The sequence below is a fragment of the Squalius cephalus genome (assembly GCF_949319135.1).
Source record: "Squalius cephalus genome assembly, chromosome: 23".
Taxonomy (NCBI): domain Eukaryota; kingdom Metazoa; phylum Chordata; class Actinopteri; order Cypriniformes; family Leuciscidae; genus Squalius; species Squalius cephalus.
The window spans coordinates 26542504-26562404 of NC_137144.1; the positions used below are offsets into that span (position 1 = coordinate 26542504).

General features: G+C 36.1%; 2 protein-coding genes across 2 annotated transcripts in view; both read right to left on the minus strand.

Annotated features, from left to right (window-relative positions):
• Positions 1–3602, minus strand: part of LOC307151128 (uncharacterized protein) — a gene marked incomplete at its 5' end in the record, with an annotated part of 50009 nt that extends 46407 nt beyond the window's left edge. Inside the window, one exon of the mRNA XM_079858975.1 lies at positions 3360–3602. The remainder of the gene's footprint in view (positions 1–3359) is intronic.
• The window catches only part of avpr1aa (arginine vasopressin receptor 1Aa), a 675329-nt gene that overhangs the window by 278994 nt on the left and 376434 nt on the right, over positions 1–19901 (minus strand). The gene's annotated exons all lie outside the window — the stretch shown is intronic.

A 19901-nucleotide genomic window follows, 5' to 3' on the forward strand; every position in this document is an offset into this window, starting at 1 on the left:
GATATCTGTAAATGTAATTTCACTAGTTAAATGTCACCATCTGTCATTCAAATTCAATAGTTGATATCAAGAATTGATTTCTTACTAGTTGAAATTCCAATTTCACATATCAGAAATACAATTCTCACTAGTAAACATATTTGATATAATTACATGGTACTAATGCACACGTCTGTTCTTGATACTAACAATTGAAATTGAATGGCAGCCTATGGTGACATTTTAACTAGTGAAAATACAATTACAGATATCAAGAGTTAGCATTTTAACTGTGAAACTTGAATGGTTCATTCATCAAGGAATGAATAAAAGTCAAAACGGCTTGCCATAGCGAGAGAGTTAAACAAACCACGAACCAGTGGCACACACAGACACTCAGAGTCCATCTTTCCCAATAACTCTGGTTACTGTGTGTGCACGTGTTCTTGACACAATAGAGTTGCCAGTCGCATTTTGATCGCTCACTGTGGGCATTACGCCACTATTTCTGTAAAGATCATTTGAAACATTATGCATTGTGAAAAAGAAAGGACAAGATATTTCTTAAAGCTTGCATTTTGTATTCAATCATTGCAATAGTGCACTGCAAAAAAGATTTTTGTCTTGTTCTTCAGTAAATGAAGTTACTGCCTTAAAATTTTAAGTGCAATCAACTTGGATGTTTAAGTCATTTCAACTTAAATTACATTAAACTGACTTAAAAAATTTGTTGAATCTTGCATAACATAAAAAAGATGAGTTAAAGCAATGTAAAAAAATTTTTTTTTAAGGTACTATCAAAGCATTATTAAATCAAGATACATTTACTTGAGAACCAAATTACTTCAGAAATTAAGTCTTGGTTTCTCTTCGCAATTAAGCGAGTTTATCCTTAAAAGTTTATTTTTCTGACCCCATTTGCAGACGTGTTTTAGATTACTTATAAACTGTAATCCATTACAGAATAAAATGGCATGATAAAAACTGTAGTTAGTGAAGTAATCCATTACTTTACAATGTAATCTGACTTCTTTTAGATTACTTTTGACCTCACACTGTATACAATTATATGATCAATAAGTTATGACAGCATATGTTTTTACATTGCTTTAACTCATCAAAATAAGTTCAGCAATTTTCAACCTTCAAGTTATACAAGATTCAGCTATTTTTTTAAGCCAGTTTAATGTTATTTAAGTTGAAATGACTTAAACATTGAAGTTGAATGTACTTAAACATTTAAGGCAGATTTTTTTTTTTACAGTGTACTTTTAGCCTTAACTTGTTTATCACATATATTTGAATAGGATAATCTTGTACTAGTGATATAAAAAAACAAAGATATATATATATATATATATATATATATATATATATATATATATATATATATATTTTTTTTTTTTTTTTTTTTTTTTTTTTGTCATCAACAAAAAACTATTACATTATGTCAGGGTTTCTCAAACTGGGGTTTGTGAAGGAACTGCAGGTTGATGAAAAGGTAGTGATTAATTAAACCGTAAAAATGTTACATTTTAAAATAAAATATTGTATTTGATATGCTGTGTGGCCTCTGACTACAACAGACTGTTTTAGAAAGTACATAATAAATAAGAATTAGTGAGAATCAATAAATTATAACTAATTCACTGCCATTTTGTGAATATTAATGTAATCAATAAAAATTTAACTGAGTGAGTATTTTAAAACAATATAATCTACAAGTATATATATATATATATATATATATATATATATATATATATATATTTATTAACGTAATTTAGATTACACCTAATCAGTTATTACCCAGCACTGCATGCTTTATTGTTTTAAGCACTTTAAGTCACTTAATTTTGCATTTTTCAGAAAAAAATACTTCTTATCTTGTCAATTTGCTTAAGTAAATGTATCTCAATACAATATTTAAGAATATTTAGGTATTTTTACTGCAAAAACAAGAAAAAACACTGACCTTGTGGGCTTTTGTGTATCATTAAAATGATGAATTTCGGCTTGCAAAACGTTTTTAAATGCATCCCGGACGTGAAAATAAAAGATTTAGAGCTGTTTATGACCCTTTGGAAATGATTATATGGCAAATTATAAATTAGTAGGCTACTTTACCACCAATGCACGATCACTGAGTTCTCTACAGCCGCGAGGACCGAAGCCAGTTACCCAAAATGCTTTAGTGATGCACTAATGAAGCTTTTACAGCAGCAATATGGCACCAGACTCAAACCACAGTGACTAAGACGATACATAGATGAGTCAAGCGTGCTGCCAAAACCACCAAACCACAGTCACAAACCACAAAACTATCACTTTGACTCGAGTCACTTTCAATAACTGCCTGGCGAGCAAAGCTGTAGCATCTGGCAGAGAACAAGAGATGCTTAGATTCATCAAACTACATGAGAAAGCACATTCCACATGCAACTAAAACCATACTGTACACAAGCTGCACAAATCATTATGGTTTTAATATCGTACAGTGATGCTATACCAATCACATTTCAAATATGGAATAAAATAATGACGTGACCACTGCACTACTTCCAAATGTGTGTAAATTTCACAGTATGGTATTTAATATGACATGATTTTTTACGCAATGTAAATGTTTGAATTGTTTTAATGTGCATATTAAGCTTTTCATTTTTCCTTACAAAGAAAAAAGCTAAGGTGATTAAAAAGGGCATATTAAATACCATATAGCTGTACAATTATGTGCAGAATAAGTTATTTTACAAAAAAACAAGGTTTTACTTTGCGTTTTACTGTTGTAGAACCTAACAGTGTTCATGTTATTGTTTATGCACACAAAATATTAACCTACATATAGCTAAAATTATTCTGCCAATCTGCCGAACATCTGTTGACAGCTCGCTTAAAAAAACACTGACTGTGCGATTACGATTTACAATATGCAGTTATGTCAATTTGAATTTATTATATTTAAATTTCATGCATCACATGGTCAAAAGCAATCTGTCAGTAGTCCACAGGTATTAAAATGAAGTTTCATAATCTTGCACGGTTAAAAATCACTGACCACATTACAGGCCTTCACAATATTTACATTACCCACGCAAAGTTTCTATTAAAACTAATTATAGCATATGTTTCCATTACAGAAGAAAATCCTATAAGATTGTCTACAGGAATCATACTTTGGAAGCATTCTTGAAGGATAGTAATGTGATCAAATAAGAATCATTAAAAATGTATTTTCATGTTTGATGTTCCAGCATTTTATCCTATCGCGAATCATTAGTCTTATTGGGAAATTGTTCAAAAAAGTTGTTCTAAATTCTAAATCCAGTAGGAATCACGATATTTTTAATGAGGTATTAAACTACACCAGGTACACTCACCTTAAAATCATCAGGAGATCAGTTCAGATGTGATGACAGAGCATTTCTGCTCGGTGTTTGAGACTTTGAGCTCCGGCTACATTCTCTAAAGCAGTTCCTTCAAGGTTCCAGTGAACTTCAGGACGTCCTGATGGAGGATTATTGTTATGTGGGACACTGAGAGACCCGAATCCGCTTGTAACTCCATGCGCGCGCTTGATCGATCGCATCTGTGTCTTGAGTGTTTGCGCGCCGCGACGCGTCTTTGATCACGCGCAGTTACGCATCAGACGCTCGGCTTTCCACCATTTTAATTACACATGTAAAGAGGGAAAGTAACTTAAGTGTCAGCTCACCGACTGAAATCTCGGAGTGTAAATTAAGTTTGTGTGCGGAACGTTATTGGGAACGGAGGACATTTGCATGTGTGTCTGTTTGCTCCATCAACGCCCATGTGCACGCGCCTACCGGGGGAAAATGTTCAAGCATTATTTCGGTGAGCAAGCATGTATATACATAAACTGTCAGGAAATTTGTATGTTGCATCAGGAAGAGAGAATAATAAATCACTTTAAAGAAACTTGATTTCAAGCCCACCTGCATCTCTCCGATTAAAGGCTGTTATTGACCGCATTGAATATTGGGTAACGCTTAAAAAAAAATAAAAAAAATAATAATTTGAAAACATTATTGAAACTTCATTAAGATTAAAACATATATGACAGTTTATGAACATGTCTAAGTTTAATGGCATTTTTTTTAATTCTGTGACTCTATGAACTACGCATAAATTACCGAATGCGATTATGTTTAATATGTAAGTATTTGTACACTGTTTATAAGTACAGTATAAAGTCAAAATGTGCAATCTATGGTATTTTACATTAGTATAAACTAGTCAGAATAAATATTACTGATTTTGACCTTTATAAAACTATATACATATGCTATGTTGAATAACACTTAAACACACACACACACACACACATTCAATATAAAGTAGGCTAACAGATGTAAAAAGCAAACAAAATGTATACATATTTATATATACATATATATATGCACACATATACATACATTATATATATATATAGAGAGAGAGAGAGAGAGAGAGAGAGAGAGTTCCAGTTTCTAAGAATTTACTGATCCAAACTTTGACTTTTTTACATCTATTTATTGATTCCATCTATGTTAATGATCTTTTCAGTGTCATGTTGACCTGTGTTTCCAGCGGATGACACACACACACACACACACACACACACACACACACACACACACAGGTGTAGGCTCTTTGTAATGTGATCAATCAGAGGAGCTTCAGAGATCTGGCAGTCACAATTGTCACTCTGACTCCAGCTCCTCATAAACACACACACACACACACACACACACACTCTGACTCCAGCTCCTCATAAACACACACACTTCCACAGCTCGAGTTCACCGAGGCCGTCTGTCCCGCTGCAACTCTGTTACCTGCTCGTGTCTCTCGTGTTCGGAGGATCAGCCCTGATGACCCAGAAACACACTCACAGACGGGCCTTATTACATTAGCCCAGTGTGACCAACAGGAGATGATGTCATCAGGCCAGGTCATGTGACCGGATCAGACTGTTAATGCTTAAACTGTGTTTGTGTTCTGACCTGGGATCCAAAGCATTACTTAACCAGAAACTACAAGGATAAATGATACGCTATGATTTGTTTCCACTGAATTCTGATTGGTAAAATGCAGAATAGCCTATTAATATTGTCTTTTAGCATTTGCTTCATGTCATACAATATAAAAGGTTAGATCTCCCCTTGTTGTTTAATAGTTTTACATTTATATTTCTTCTTCTTTTGGCCCACTGACAGATCTGGAAAACATCCTCCTTTCACACTTTATTTCTCCTCTAAATGTCAAGTTTCTGCTTTTATCACACGACCGCTCATCCAGTTTAGATGCAACATCTGTGTTTCATTGTGCCGGAGTAATGACAAACACACTCTCACCGCTGATCCAAAACACACATCGCACGGATGGAGGTGAGCGCTGGATATATTACTGTTAAAACACCTCGGAGTTTATTCTTCAGGCCATGACGGCAGGATTACGGGAGGGTTTTCTACGCAATCAGAGGAAAAGACTGAGGCTCTGTCTGGAAGTGACAGGGTTAAGTCGTGTTAGATGAATCCTCTTTTGCATCCTGATTGGCCCATGTGACTCTCCACATCTTCTGAAGTCATATGTATATGAGGAACAGACCCAAATTGAAGTCATTATTTATTGAGTATTCCACAGCTGCTGTCAAATCTCATTCACGCAGATGTTCAAATATGAAGTGATTCGGTACGTCTGCATGTTACGCAACACAGTGACGGGGAGATTGTATTTCACAGCTTTTGCATTCGCTCACAAAACTTTGTTTCTCACAAGAAACTTTGCATTCGCTCGCAAAACCTTTGTGTTTGCTGGCAAACCTTCTGAAAAACGCTGCATTTGCTCACAAAACTTTGTGCTTTCCAACAACAACAAAAAAGGCTGCGTTCCCTCACAAATCTTTCACGTTCCCCATAAGAAAGTGTGAGTTTGCTGGCAAACCTTTTGCGCTTTCCAACAAAAATATTTGCCTTCGCTTGTAAAACATTTGAGTTCCCCCAAGAAACTTCGCATTTGTTCGCAAAACTTCCTCGTTCTGCTGAGAAACTTTTGAGGTTTACAACAACAAAAAAACGTTGCATCCACTTGCAAAACTTTTGTGATCCTATAAATCCTTTGCATTAGCTCAAAAAACAGTCCGTTTCTCCTCAAAAAACTGCATTTGCTGACAAAACTTTAGCGTTTTCCGACAAAAAAACGTTGCGTTCGCTTTGCAAACCTTTTGCGTTCCTCTGAAAATGCAGAGTTCGCTCACAAATCTTTCATGTTCCTCCAAGAAAGTTTTGAGTTTTCTGGCAAAACTTTTGCATTCCTCCGAAACACGCTGCATTTGCTCACAAAACGTTTTGCGCTTTCCAACAACAACAGAAAAGGCTTTTCAAATCTTTCACGTTCCCCATAAGAAAGTTTGAGTTTGCTGGCAAACCTTTTGCGCTTTCCAACAAAAATATTTGCGTTTGCTTGTAAAACATTTGAGTTCCCCCAAGAAACTTCACATTTGTTCGCAAAAATTCATCGTTCTGCTGAGAAACTTTGCATTTGCTGACAAAACGTTTGTGCTTTCCAACAAAAAAAACGCCACGTTCGCTCGCAAATCTTTTGCATTCTTCCGAAAAAACGCTGCATTTGCTTGCAAAACTGTGTTTCTCCCAAGAAACTTTGCATTTGCTGACAAAACTTTTGCGTTTTCCGACAAAAAAACGTTGCGTTCGCTTGCAAACCTTTTGCATTCTTCCGAAAAAACGCTGCATTTGCTTGCAAAACTGTGTTTCTCCCAAGAAACTTTGCATTTGCTGACAAAACTTTTGCGCTTTCCGACAAAAAAACGCTGCGTTCACTTGCAAACCTTTTGCGTTCCTCTGAAAATGCCGAGTTCGCTCACAAATCTTTCATGTTCTCCCAAGAAAGTTTGAGTTTGCTGGCAAAAGTCTTGCATTCCTCTGAAAAACACTGCATTTGCTCACAAAACTTTTGTGCTTTACAACGAAAATTTCCAAAAAATACTCTATTTGCTATAGCAAAATGTTGCGTTTCTCCCAAGAAACTTTGCATTTGTGCACAAAGCTTCCGTGTTCTGCTGAACAATTTGGATGTTCTTAAAATGTTTACGCTTTCCAACTAAAAGCGTTGCGAGAAACTTTTGTGAGCGAACATGAAAGCACTTGAATATAATTTTCCCTCTACAACCCTTTAGCGGTTCTGTGGCATCTTGCATATAGTTTTTTAACCAAACGATTAAAATTTGAGAGCTACACTTAAAGGGAAGGTTTTCAACAAACAATTACATTTTGGTCTTAACGCACCACATTTGAGCTAAACATCTGCGCAAATTAGACTTGAGATGGTTCGGGGTTTTTTGTGCCTTGTAATTGATAACTTCAATAACTTGACTATGCATATGTGCAAATGAGATTTGAGAGCAATGGTCAATTTCCAAATTACTGCTTTTTTTTAACAGCCCTTGCATTGTATGAAATGTTGCGTTTCACAGGTTTGCAACAACATGAGGGTGAGTAACCTAAATGATGACTTTTAATTTCATTTTCCATTTTTGTGTGAACTGCTCCTTTAAGTGCACATAGCTTATTTCCTTATGATAATAACCTCTTTGTTTTCCTATTTCACCCTTTCCTTTGCTTTGTTTCTTTCATTAGATCTCGAGTGTCTTTTCAACGGCTCGTCATCACGGAAGCTTGTCTTATCTTATTAAAAGCGGATTGAAACAAAAGATTCCTCACGCAAAGGCCTGCTTTAATAGCCAGCACTTTGAAGCCTCTGTCTGCGTGTGAAGCTGGTTGTTCTCGTCAGTGAAACACAGCTCGATTGGAGGAGATGTGACCGTTTGCACGAGCAATCAGCGGTTCCTCGGGTTCTCTTTCGTGCAATCCGAGCCGATGGTTAACAAATCTAATGAGTAATGATGTGCAGGTGTTTGCCACCGACCCGGGGCAGCAGTTGGCGAGCGCTTGGGAAAGCTGGCCGTGTTTCAGTGTGTTTGGTGTGTCATTTGGCCTGAATGTAATCCGTCTCTGGCCCTGCAAAAATCTGACACGACAGAGACACAGGCGTAATGTGAAAAAGAGCATGCCGATCCATACAAGTTATAACCACAATGTGCATGAGGTTCAGGTTACTGAGGAGACTGCGCCACCTGCTGGCGGACAGTGATATTGCCACTAGTCTCAATGATGGTCACTGGTGAACATGTTTCACCAGTTTATTAAAGGGCGCTTAACAGTGTGAACAAATGTTATATAGGCCTATATTTTGTAGCTATGAACTACTCATAAATATTCATCAGCTAGATATTGCTGCTTTTGTGTAGAGTAACTAGTAACTACACTAGTATGTTATTAACACTACATAAAAATACAGCAAGGTTTTTATATTCTACTTCTAGAAAATGAACAAAGAATGTGCATGTTTTGCTTTTTTAATGCTATATTTCAATGCTATTTTGTGCATGCAATTAGTTTATTTTGTTGTAGCCTAACTATGACTTGCGCCATTAATCTGTAGGCTATCAAAAGGATTTTTAAAAGTCATTGTTTAGTACTCATAAATGTCTGGAAAGGTAATAAATGTCATGTAAATTCATCAAAAATGGAGCCCTGAATGTTATTCACCTGGGAACTTAATATACTATTGTAAATGCTGTTTAAATCATTGTGTGTGGTCATTTGTGTGCATGTTGGTTTGTTTAATATCAAAGTGACTAACTCATTTTGAGCTAGCCAGAATTGTACAATCTGACATTTTCTGTAAATATTGACTATGCCCTCTACTGGTTACCATTGTACAGCTGTTTTTTTATTTTATTTTTATGTTAGGCTACTATCATTCTGTGATTTATATCAAGGTACCACATCTGCACATCACATCAATCTTGATATGGGAACACTTTACAAGCATAACATGTTATACTGGATTGAGGTAAGAAAACATAAGCAATACCCCAGGCTGGTTGTCTAAGGTTTATCTGCAATACTGGACTTTTATTATTTCTCCAAAATGTTTAATTTCCCCGCGTTTCCAGAAACCGTGTGTGGCATAATGCATTCTGGGATGATCCAGCTCTGCTTACACGTGCCTGCTATGTTTCTCATTGGAATATTGGTGGGCTTTTAGTCGTGTTTGGTGTCTAATATACAGAAAATGAACAGCATTTACTGGGAGCAATGGCTCTGCAATTACGTGCACAAAAACTTAATTGAAAAACAACAAATAGCCTACCTTTCCAGTGGAAAATTCCCAACGGGAGTTGCCCACGATCTGATGCGCTGCAGCGACATCAACTGGTAGCGTTGAGAACTGCATCATCTGCACACTGACACATGCATCTTTGTTGTGGGATGCAAACAATCTTGCTTTCCCACATTAACTTACAGGATATTCTGTTTTACAACGTGTTTCTGAGAAAAAAAAAAAATTATCTAGTTGTGGTCTCTAAAACTACTGAATTATATTTTCCTAGAATTGCTCCCCTTAATAGTCTAGTGATTCAGCCCTGGAGATGTGTTTGTAATTGCATGGTTTCCAGATCTAATTATGCTAAACGCAATTGAAGTTTATTGTCTTTAGCATCGAGGGAGAACTGCACAACTCCACTATTAACCGAACTGTCCTCATTTCTTCCTGCCCGACAATTTATAGCGGGATTCAATCAAGTTCCCGTAAGTGCAACCGATGAGTTTTACTTTGGTTGACGGGAAAGCACTGGATGGTCAGGCCGCTGTGGGCCTCATCTGGTCAACAGAAAATTTCTACCGTCTTCAGCCACGTCCCATTGACAGATTTTGACCAAAAGCAAATAAATTCAGCGAAAACGAGTGAGAACATTCGAGCAGAACAAAAAATATGCAGTCCACTCTCATTCAAGTCTGTTAACAAAATTATAACATTTATGCATTAGACAGACGCTTTTATCCAAAGCGACTTGCATTGCATTTCAAGGTACAAATTTTAAATTCTTATCAGTTCTTGCTTTCCCTGGGAATCGAACCCGTTGCAAGCGCCAATGCTCTGTTTGAGCTACAGGAAAGCTACATTTCTCAAAGCTCAACAGGAAAGCTTATAAAGTCGCATTTGAATGCAAATACATTTTCTGTTCAACTATCAATAAAATAAAATGGCAAGAAAAAGTCCAAACCTGCATTAGTTGTTCATTATATTTTAAGGTAATATTTATCGGTATAATTACACTGATACTCTGACCCATTCGCCTTGCCATAACAATCTGTTCCTTCTCAAAGTCGCTCAGATCTTTATTCCTGTCCATTTCTCCGGCATCCAACACATTGATTATGAACTAAGTGTTTGCTCACCATCTGATCTACCCAGACCTTAATATGTGGCCTTGTTTGGTGATAATCATCGATATTCTCTTCCCCTGTGATTGGTCTTAATGTTTTGGCTCATCAGTGTATATTTCAGTCATGACATCTCTCAGAGGGTCTATATACAGTAGGTGGAGCTGGGGGAGGTGGAGGGTTTCTGATTAAACCTGTGCAAACACAGGATCAAACTATTTAAAAGTTAAGCAGCGAGCTCATTGGCTGCAGAATCAGTCCAATCAGCTCGAGCCACGTGATTGCTTTGAGAACCTGTCAGTCTGCGCCATCTAGAGTTTTCTGGCTGAATACACAGTATAGAATACTATGGTTTGGCATAATTATTCAGCTCCCATTAAAGGAGACATATCATGCTTTTAAATCGTTCCTTTTAACATATAAATCATACATTTGTAGTCTATATAAAGCAGAACTGCAATGCTTGGGTCTGAATTCCTCATTATTATAGCTCCACAGGCCCCTTTTCTACCCCTTTTCTGATGTGCGTCTGAGAGCAACTCGTTTTGGTGCGGTCTCTTTAAATACAAATGAGACACTTCATACCCCGCCCTCTCTCCAGGTGACACTCGGTTCAACTCCACCCTGTTCGGCCATTTTTGTAGTTTGATAGCAGAGATACGATTATCTACTTTTTTTTTTAATAAACTTTTTATTCACACGTTATTAACAAAATGTCAACAACGGAAGACTTGTCCAGCCAGCCTTACATGTTCGAGCCAGAGTCGGAGCCGGAGCGAGATGAAAATGAAGACGACGAACCTGCAGAACAACGTCTTCATATGGATGTATCGCAATGGTGTGTTACTGTATTTACACATGAAACTTTGGTCTTCCGACCTTTTACCGCCGTCTCGATTTATTTTGATTAATATGTGCGAGGGAGAGAGAGCAAGACAGCGTCTAGTTTGGAGACGGTGTCTTGTTTACATTTTCGCCTGAGTGCGTGCGCACACGACCGGGACTCTCTCTCTCTGCTCGTTCTTTCAGTTAAACATGCGCCCTGTCACAAGCGCAGCAGTTCATCTACATTAGACGGTGTAATGAAGCGTGTGGGTTACTACATCCAACAACCGAACATTTTAACTTACCCTCTCGTAACTTCTGCATCTTTTAGCTTGGACTACAAAATTGCAGCGAGAAATAATAATGGCAGATTGCTCGAAGTGTTGAGCTGGAAGTCAATGTCCTTGTTTGGCAGTTCCGCTGCAAATACTGTGACGTAATAGTTCACAAAACGTCATAGATAACAGAAAAATCGGAACAGGTTGAAAAATAAGGCCAAAACAGAATATAAAGATATCAACGAAGCACCTGAAGAGAATAATTTCAACTTTTCTGTACTTCTAAACACTCCAAATATACAACAAAATGCATTTAAGGGCTAAAAAAAGTGGATTTAGCATGATATGTCCCCTTTAAGTTATGAAACAATTTTTCTGAATGTTATCTGAACATTCAAAACGTCCAGTTATTTCTTGTTTATTGGAATGTTAAGGGAACATTATAAGAATGCTACTTTTGAATGTTCTCTGAACGTTCTTGAACAAGTAGTTACTTTTTTTTTTTAATTACATGAACAATGTATTGTTGGAAGAGCAAGAAATGGAACAATACGGATGTCAGATTCACCACATTATCCTTAATTAGCATGTACTTCATTAACTATGTGTTTATGCTAAGGTATTTGGCTAATTAGCAAAGTCCCATTGATGGTCATTCAAGCTCAAAGTAAAACCGTTTGCATTTTTATTTTGATATTTTGAGCTTGGCAAGTTGTTTTTGCTTAATTGTTTTGAAAATGTAATTAAATGATGATTTTCCAGTGTTTCCAGAGTCATTAGTCACATGACGTTTGTGGCTCAGAAAGTCAGAAATAATAGCGTAATTTCTCCAGGTATTCTAGAACACCGTGTTTATACACGTACGTTTTTCACACACACATTTTAGTGACCCATTCGATCACAGCAGGTCAAATCTTCCTCAGTCATATGCCACGTACCCATAGTTTTCATAGTAAATGTGGATTTCTGTTTCCACACCAGCTTTTCCAGTCATCTGTCACTCATCAGCCCAGAAAACAGCACCTAATGACTTTCACAAGTCAACGTGGAATAATTGTTTATAATCCATCAGCCAGCTCTGTTTGAGTTTAAATTGAGAACTGAGCTCATTTTGCATATGGCGAATTTAAAACCAGTCTAATGTGGAAAATGAAATGCTAGCATTTGAAAAACACATCTTTATTAACAGGTCTGAGAATGCCATTGACATCCACATTGACGATGAGGTCATGTTTACACAGCGTCTGCTTGAAGATGAGTCCTAGAATACACACACACACACACACACACACATTCATAAAATGTTAATGGTTGTCTTTTCCATCTCAGCAAACACCAGACTTAGAGCTGTACGATTAATCGTTAAAAGATTGCAATCTTGATTCATACATCTACGTGATTTTACACCTGTTTTTATTAAACAAAATCACACCAGAACAGTTGTCATGTTTAGGTATGAAACGGCTCCACAAACAGTCTTTTCAACCACACAGTTTTATTATTTCTGTGTTACGAATATTCATATTATCACAGAAGGGATAAAAGATTATAGTTCGGATAGAAACACTGATGTCTATGGTCGCGATCAAGTAAAATCAAGTAAATTGGCACTTCAAATAACGGTTGTATAATTACATCGTTACACCAGTAGGTGGCGACAAGTGACGTACAAATTAATGTCATTGAATCATTCATTCATTCATTCAAGAGATTCGTTCAAAAACGATGATTCACCCAGTAACGAAACAAGTGAAATTTTTATGAGTGAGTCATTGAATCATTCAGTCTTTCATTCATTCAAGAGAATCGTTCAAAAATGCTGATTCATCCAGTAATGAAACAAGTATTAATGAGTGAGTCATTGAATCATTCATTCATTCAAGAGATTCGTTCAAAAACGATGATTCATCCTGTAGTGAAACAAGTGAAATATTTATGAGTGAGCCATTGAATCATTCATGCAAGAGATTCGTTCAAAAATGCTGATTCAACCAGTAATGAAACATTAATGAGTGAGCCATTGAATCATTCATTCAAGAGATTCTTCAAAAACACTGATTCACCCAGTAATGAAACAAGTGAAATTTTTATGAGTGAGTCACTGAATCATTCATTCATTCATTCATTCAAGAGAATCGTTCAAAAATGCTGATTCATCCAGTAATGAAACAAGTATTAATGAGTGAGTCATTGAATCATTCATTCAAGAGATTCATTCAAAAACGCTGATTCATCCAGTAATGAAACAAGTGAAATTTTTATGAGTGAGTCATTGAATCATTCATTCATTCAAGAGATTTGTTCAAAAACGCTGATTCACCCAGTAATGAAACAAGTCAAATTTTTATGAGTGAGTCATTGAATCATTCATTCATTCGGGAGATTTGTTCAAAAACGCTGATTCACCCAGTAATGAAACAAGTGAAATTTTTATGAGTGAGTCATTGAATCATTCATTCATTCAAGAGATTCATTCAAAAACGATGATTCATCCTGTAGTGAAACAAGTGAAATATTTATGAGTGAGCCATTGAATCATTCATTCAAGAGATTCGTTCAAAAATGCTGATTCAACCAGTAATGAAACATTAATGAGTGAGTCATTGAATCATTCATTCAAGAGATTCTTCAAAAATGCTGATTCACCCAGTAATGAAACAAGTGAAATTTTTATGAGTGAGTCATTGAATCATTCATTCATTCATTCAAGAGATTCGTTCAAAAACGCTGATTCACCCAGTAATGAAACAAGTGAAATTTTTATGAGTGAGTCATTGAATCATTCATTCATTCAAGAGATTCGTTCAAAAACGATGATTCATCCTGTAGTGAAACAAGTGAAATATTTATGAGTGAGCCATTGAATCATTCATTCAAGAGATTCATTCAAAAACGCTGATTCACCCAGTAATGAAACAAGTGAAATTTTTTATGAGTGAGTCATTGAATCATTCATTCATTCAAGAGATTCATTCAAAAACACTGATTCATCCAGTAATGAAACAAGTGAAATTTTTATGAGTGAGTCATTGAATCATTAATTAATTCAAGAGATTCATTCAAAAACGCTGATTCATACAGTAATGAAACAAGTATTAATGAGTGAATCATTGAATCATTCATTCAAGAGATTTGTTAAAAAACGCTGATTCATCCAGTAATGAAACAAGTGAAATTTTTATGAGTGAGTCATTGAATCATTCATTCATTCAAGAGATTCGTTCAAAAACGCTGATTCACCCAGTAATGAAACAAGTATTAATGAGTGAGTCATTGAATCATTCACTAAACCCGGTGCATAAAAAAAAATTCCATCAGATCAATTAAACATTTTTAAATTAACTGCAGCAATTAACATTTTGTCAGAACCTCCAGTAAATGACCATTTTTGTTGTCAGTTCAGAATCGTAGAAGAATCGAAATCTCCATTTGAATCATGATTCTCAATTTAAGCAGAATCGTGGCTCTCTAACCATCTTATAGATGATCATGTAAGAAGATCTTCCGTAGACTGCAAGATCACAGACCAAACAAAACAAAAACATCCGCCACTGCGCTCCTATGCTATTTTGAAATGCTTCAAAATTATAATAGCGTCCCAATTCGCGTACTTAAGCGCTATTCTACAACGTTTGTATTAATCATTCTAATTTTTGTTCTCCCAGTGCGACAAGTGCTAATTAAATAATCAAAACAGACTGCGTTGAAAGGTTAGCAAACCAACAAACTACCTCAGGCTGCTTTAAAAAACGTATTTAGCATGTTCAATGCAATTGCACCCGTCCTGGTGGATAAATAAAGATGATTTTCTCATGGAAAAAAAAGAGATTATATTAGCTCACAAACGCTACAGGCTAAGCTAACAGGCCAGGTAAGCTGTCATTATCCGAAGCGAATCATGTTATTAAGATGTCACACGGTAGCCAGTTTAATGTGTACTCAACTTGATTGATTGCGTGAGAGCTTCATGTGATAATGGAAATATCTCACGAGCGATTATGTTTTATGTTTTCTTTGACAAGGAGCACTAGCTTCCATTTCAAGCCTCACGTCACGCTAACCCAAACCCAGGGGTGCGAATAATCACACAAGACCGCTGAAAACATTCAGATCTAAAACAGCCCTTTTCTCGCCCTTAATGATGGATGATTTAAAGTGCCCAGCTTTCTTTGCGGCGTTTCAGGCTTCAGAAACGTATCACATTAGCTGCCAGGCCGAAGGCTGACCAACAGTTGTACCATGTTTGGATTTCGCGTGGAAGAAATATGTGTGATCGCCAAGATCTCCAAGCCACAATTTAATACACACGTCTACATTTACTGCAGATTTTGTGCTGAATGTAAAGCGGCAGCATCTAATATTGAATAAACAATAATGAATAATGACGTGTGTGTGTGTGTGTGTAAGACTGATTTCAGTAACACCGATGGACATCTGAGTAAAAAATGGCGTTCATGAGAGCTGTTCTCCATTAAAGGTTATTCTTTTTTTGTGCTAAAATTCTTTCTTCTATCTATTGTTTCTAATGGGGAGTCTGTAAATAAATACATTTGCATGCCATAACATAAATAATATGATAGGAATAGGAAAATAATATCCTATTAATGGTTTTCTGTCTTGCATTTCATCTCTCAAAATGATTGATTCATTTTAAAAATGTGGGAATTAGCAGAAATAAATGCAGACTAGTACAATACGTAACACTTGACCCGGCTTCTCTGTCAACTAATAAATCATGCTGTCATGTTTTCTTGTGTTCGGATGCTGGGGTTTGGGAACACACTCGTGTGAGACGCTTGCGGAGGGAAATTATACCAAATCATTCTGATGACAGTCTTTGACTTTAAAAAAACAACATTTGAGAAGCTGCAATGTGATTGGTCCCCTAGTTAGTCCAGTTATCCAATCACATCCACTGTTGAGGCGAAGTCACGTGAGTTTTTGTTTTCCGCATCGAGGGATTTATTTTATAAATGTGTTTACATTTGTAATTTATGGAAGCTTGTTTCCGCCACTGAATAAAACATTTTAAAAGATAGTTGCGACTTTTTATCTCACAATTGCGAGTTTACATCTCGCAATTCTGACTTTATATCTCCCAGTTGCGTGATATAAAGTCAGAATTCTGAGATATAAAGTCAGAATTGCGTGAAATAAAGTCAGAATTCTGAGATATAAAGTCAGAATTGCGTGAAATAAAGTCACAATTGCGTGAAATAAAGTCAGAATTCTGAGATATAAAGTCAGAATTGCGTGATATAAAGTCGCAATTGCGAGAAAAAAAGTCAGAATTCTGACTTTATAAGACGCAATTGCGACTTTATATCTCAGAATTCTGACTTTATTTCACGCAATTGTGACTTTATTTCACGCAATTCTGACTTTATATCTCAGAATTCTGACTTTATTTCACGCAATTCTGACTTTATATCTCGCAATTCTGAGAAATAAAGTCAGAATTGCGAGATGTAAACTCGCAATTGTGAGATAAAAAGTCGCAATTATCTTTTTTTTTTTTTTTTTTTGTGGCGGAAACAAGCTTCCATAGTAATTTATGCGCATCTCTTCTTATCGGATACATTTTTTTTAATCTGCCTTAAAGGGATAGTTCACCCAAAAATGAAAATTCTGTCATCATTTATACTTACCCTCAAGTTATTCCAAACCTGTATGAGTTTCTTTCTTCTGCTGAACACAAAAGAAGAATTTTTGAAGAATATGGGAAACCGAACAGTTGACGCAGCCATTGACTTCCATAGTATTTTTTTTTTTTTCCATACTATGGAAGCCATCAACTGTTTGGTTTTTAGCATAAAGCATTTTTATAACATTTTCAGAAAATAAGACTATCTGGGTCAGATTTACTAACAGCTTGCGTCAGCACAAACCCTTTTTTGGCGTTAAAAAAACCACTATCAGGATTTACTAAAGACACGCAGTGAAAAATGAGCGCTGGACAGGGTTATTCCTGCGGCTGACCTTATTGCACATGCATTTGTAGGAGTTTCCCTTTCAGACGCTGAATTTATGGGAGAAGAGTGTTTAAATGAATCATGCAAGGTGATTTACTAAGCTTTGCAATTTACTGGTGTTTGCACCATTATTTACCGCCCATAAAACAGACGCTAGATTGCGTTGATCATTATGGAAATGATCCGGATATGCTCATTTGGCCTTTGTCTAATATATCTGAAGTCATTTTGCATCTCCAGTGAATGTATCTTGATTTAAGAATGTTTAAATATTTTTGTACTGGAAAACAAGACAAAAAACCCATGCATTTTTTTTTGCAGTGTGCAGCAAAACCCCACTGATGTAAGTTGCGTTGATTTGAACCGACAGCTTTAACTAGGGTTTTCCAGAAGTGTAGCAAGACAAATGATTTCATAAACAGGTGCATGACACCACAAGGTAATTATACACTAGATAATGGGGAATTAAGGGAGAGGTGATAAATCAATATTCTCTTACACCGACTGCGGCAGTATGTAAAATTACTCTAGACTCCACATCATATTTCAACCAGGAGTTCAAACCACATTCCCGTTATGCCCCGTTTGGCGGCTGTATTGTTGGGTCCATGTGCATGCAATGTGTAATTGAGAATTTGCTTTTCCTTCACAGGCATCATTCTTCAGAAAGGTCAGATGCGGTTGGCGTGAGTGGCTCGCATTGTGTCCGGTATCGATGTGATCTCATCATGCTGCAAAAAATAATCAGTGGCCTATTTCTGTCTTGTTTTCCAGTACAAATATCTAAACATTCTTATAGCAAGAGACATGAGAAGCAAAATGACTTGAAATATTAGGACTGAAAAATGGTTTATTGTTAAAAACAAGAAAAAAATATCTGCCAATGAGGTCGGAAAAATAATTTTGGCTCTGAACCCAATCACAACGCTCAAGAAATCCTCATTTTAAAAAGTGATATGATCAAAATGTAATGACAATATGTTTTTACATTGCTTTAATTTATCAAAATAAGTTAAGCATTTTTCAACTTAAAAAAAAAAAAGTTATACAAGATTCAATTCTCATTTTTTGAAGTCATTTGAATGTAATTTAAGTTGAAATGACTCAAAAATCCAAGTTGATTGTACTTAAATTTAAGGCAGCCACTTTTTTTTTTCTTGTTTTCTAGATAAAAAGGTTAAGTCCAGTTCAAAGATGGATTATTTTCCTTGTTTTGACCTCAGAATTGTTTTAATCAAAATATAGAAGCAAAATATTAGGTCTTGATTTCTGAAAGATTTATCAAAATGAAGTTAATTTATGCTTAAAACAAGAAAAATATCTGCCAATGGGGTCAGAAAAATAAACTTAATTTAAAGGGACAAGTTTATTTTTCTGACCCCATTGGCAGACATGTTTTCTTGTTTTTAATTACTTGATTTCGATACATTTTTTTCAGTAAACAAGACAGTATCATGTCATTTTACTTCTTGAGTACATTTGATTTAAGAATGATTAGATATTTGTACTGGAAAACAAGACAAAAATATTTTTGCAACGTCATCTTTGGCTAGAAACTACCAATCCTTTATCGCAAATACGAGTTTCCTAGTCGGAAATCTGACACGAATGCCCTCTCGGGTCGTATTTACTGCTGGGAAACTCAGTTGGGCGTGCCATAGACTTTATGGTATTTACTGGTATTCTTTATTAGTTTTTTTCCACAACAGCTACAGTACATCGCCTTCTATTTTTGTTAAAGTAGAGCATATTTACATACATGAATAATCATTTGAAGCATATTGAATGTTTTATACACAGCAAAAATAGCATGTATTTGTCCGAAATTCCAGAATCATCAGTAAGCTGACTTTCTAGATAGCAATGCCAATGTTTATATGGCTCTACATTTTATTCAAAATGAAATATTTTCAGTTCATTTTGGCTCTTCCTCAAGAATTAAGCAAGAATAAATCTGGTGATGATTCCCATTCTTTCCGACAACAAAACATCTGAACGCAACACACTCGAAATTTCCGATAGCAGGTGAAGGCAACAGACATTGTCTCATCAGAAACAAAGCGTATAGTGGGCTTTTGGAGTCGGACCCTGATGCAAACTGAACCTCATCTGCAAATAGAAAATTAGCTTCTGAGGGTTTCTACATGAGTGGAACATCGCTCCCTATTGACTTCTTACGGATCCTTATCCAAGCTCTCAAAATGTGGCATTCGGGCTTTGGCGAGCAGCATCACAACCTCAAGAAGAGAAAAAAAGCCTGCTTTCCACTAAAGACATGTCCCAGCATTCAGACTCGAGGTAATCGTGCTGAGAACAGAAGCCAGACTGTGGACTCGGCCCGGCGTATCTGCATACACTGCTCCTGGGTTGAAAACGAACATGACTCGGCATTCATTATCCATACCAAACTGTGCATGAATGGAAGAGAGTTTGGGATTTATGTCGCTCCAGGTTGCTGATTTTATGTTGTGCAAGTCTAGTAAAGGTCGCCTAGATAATCCAATTTGAGGTCAATCAAGTCTAACCAAACGCTT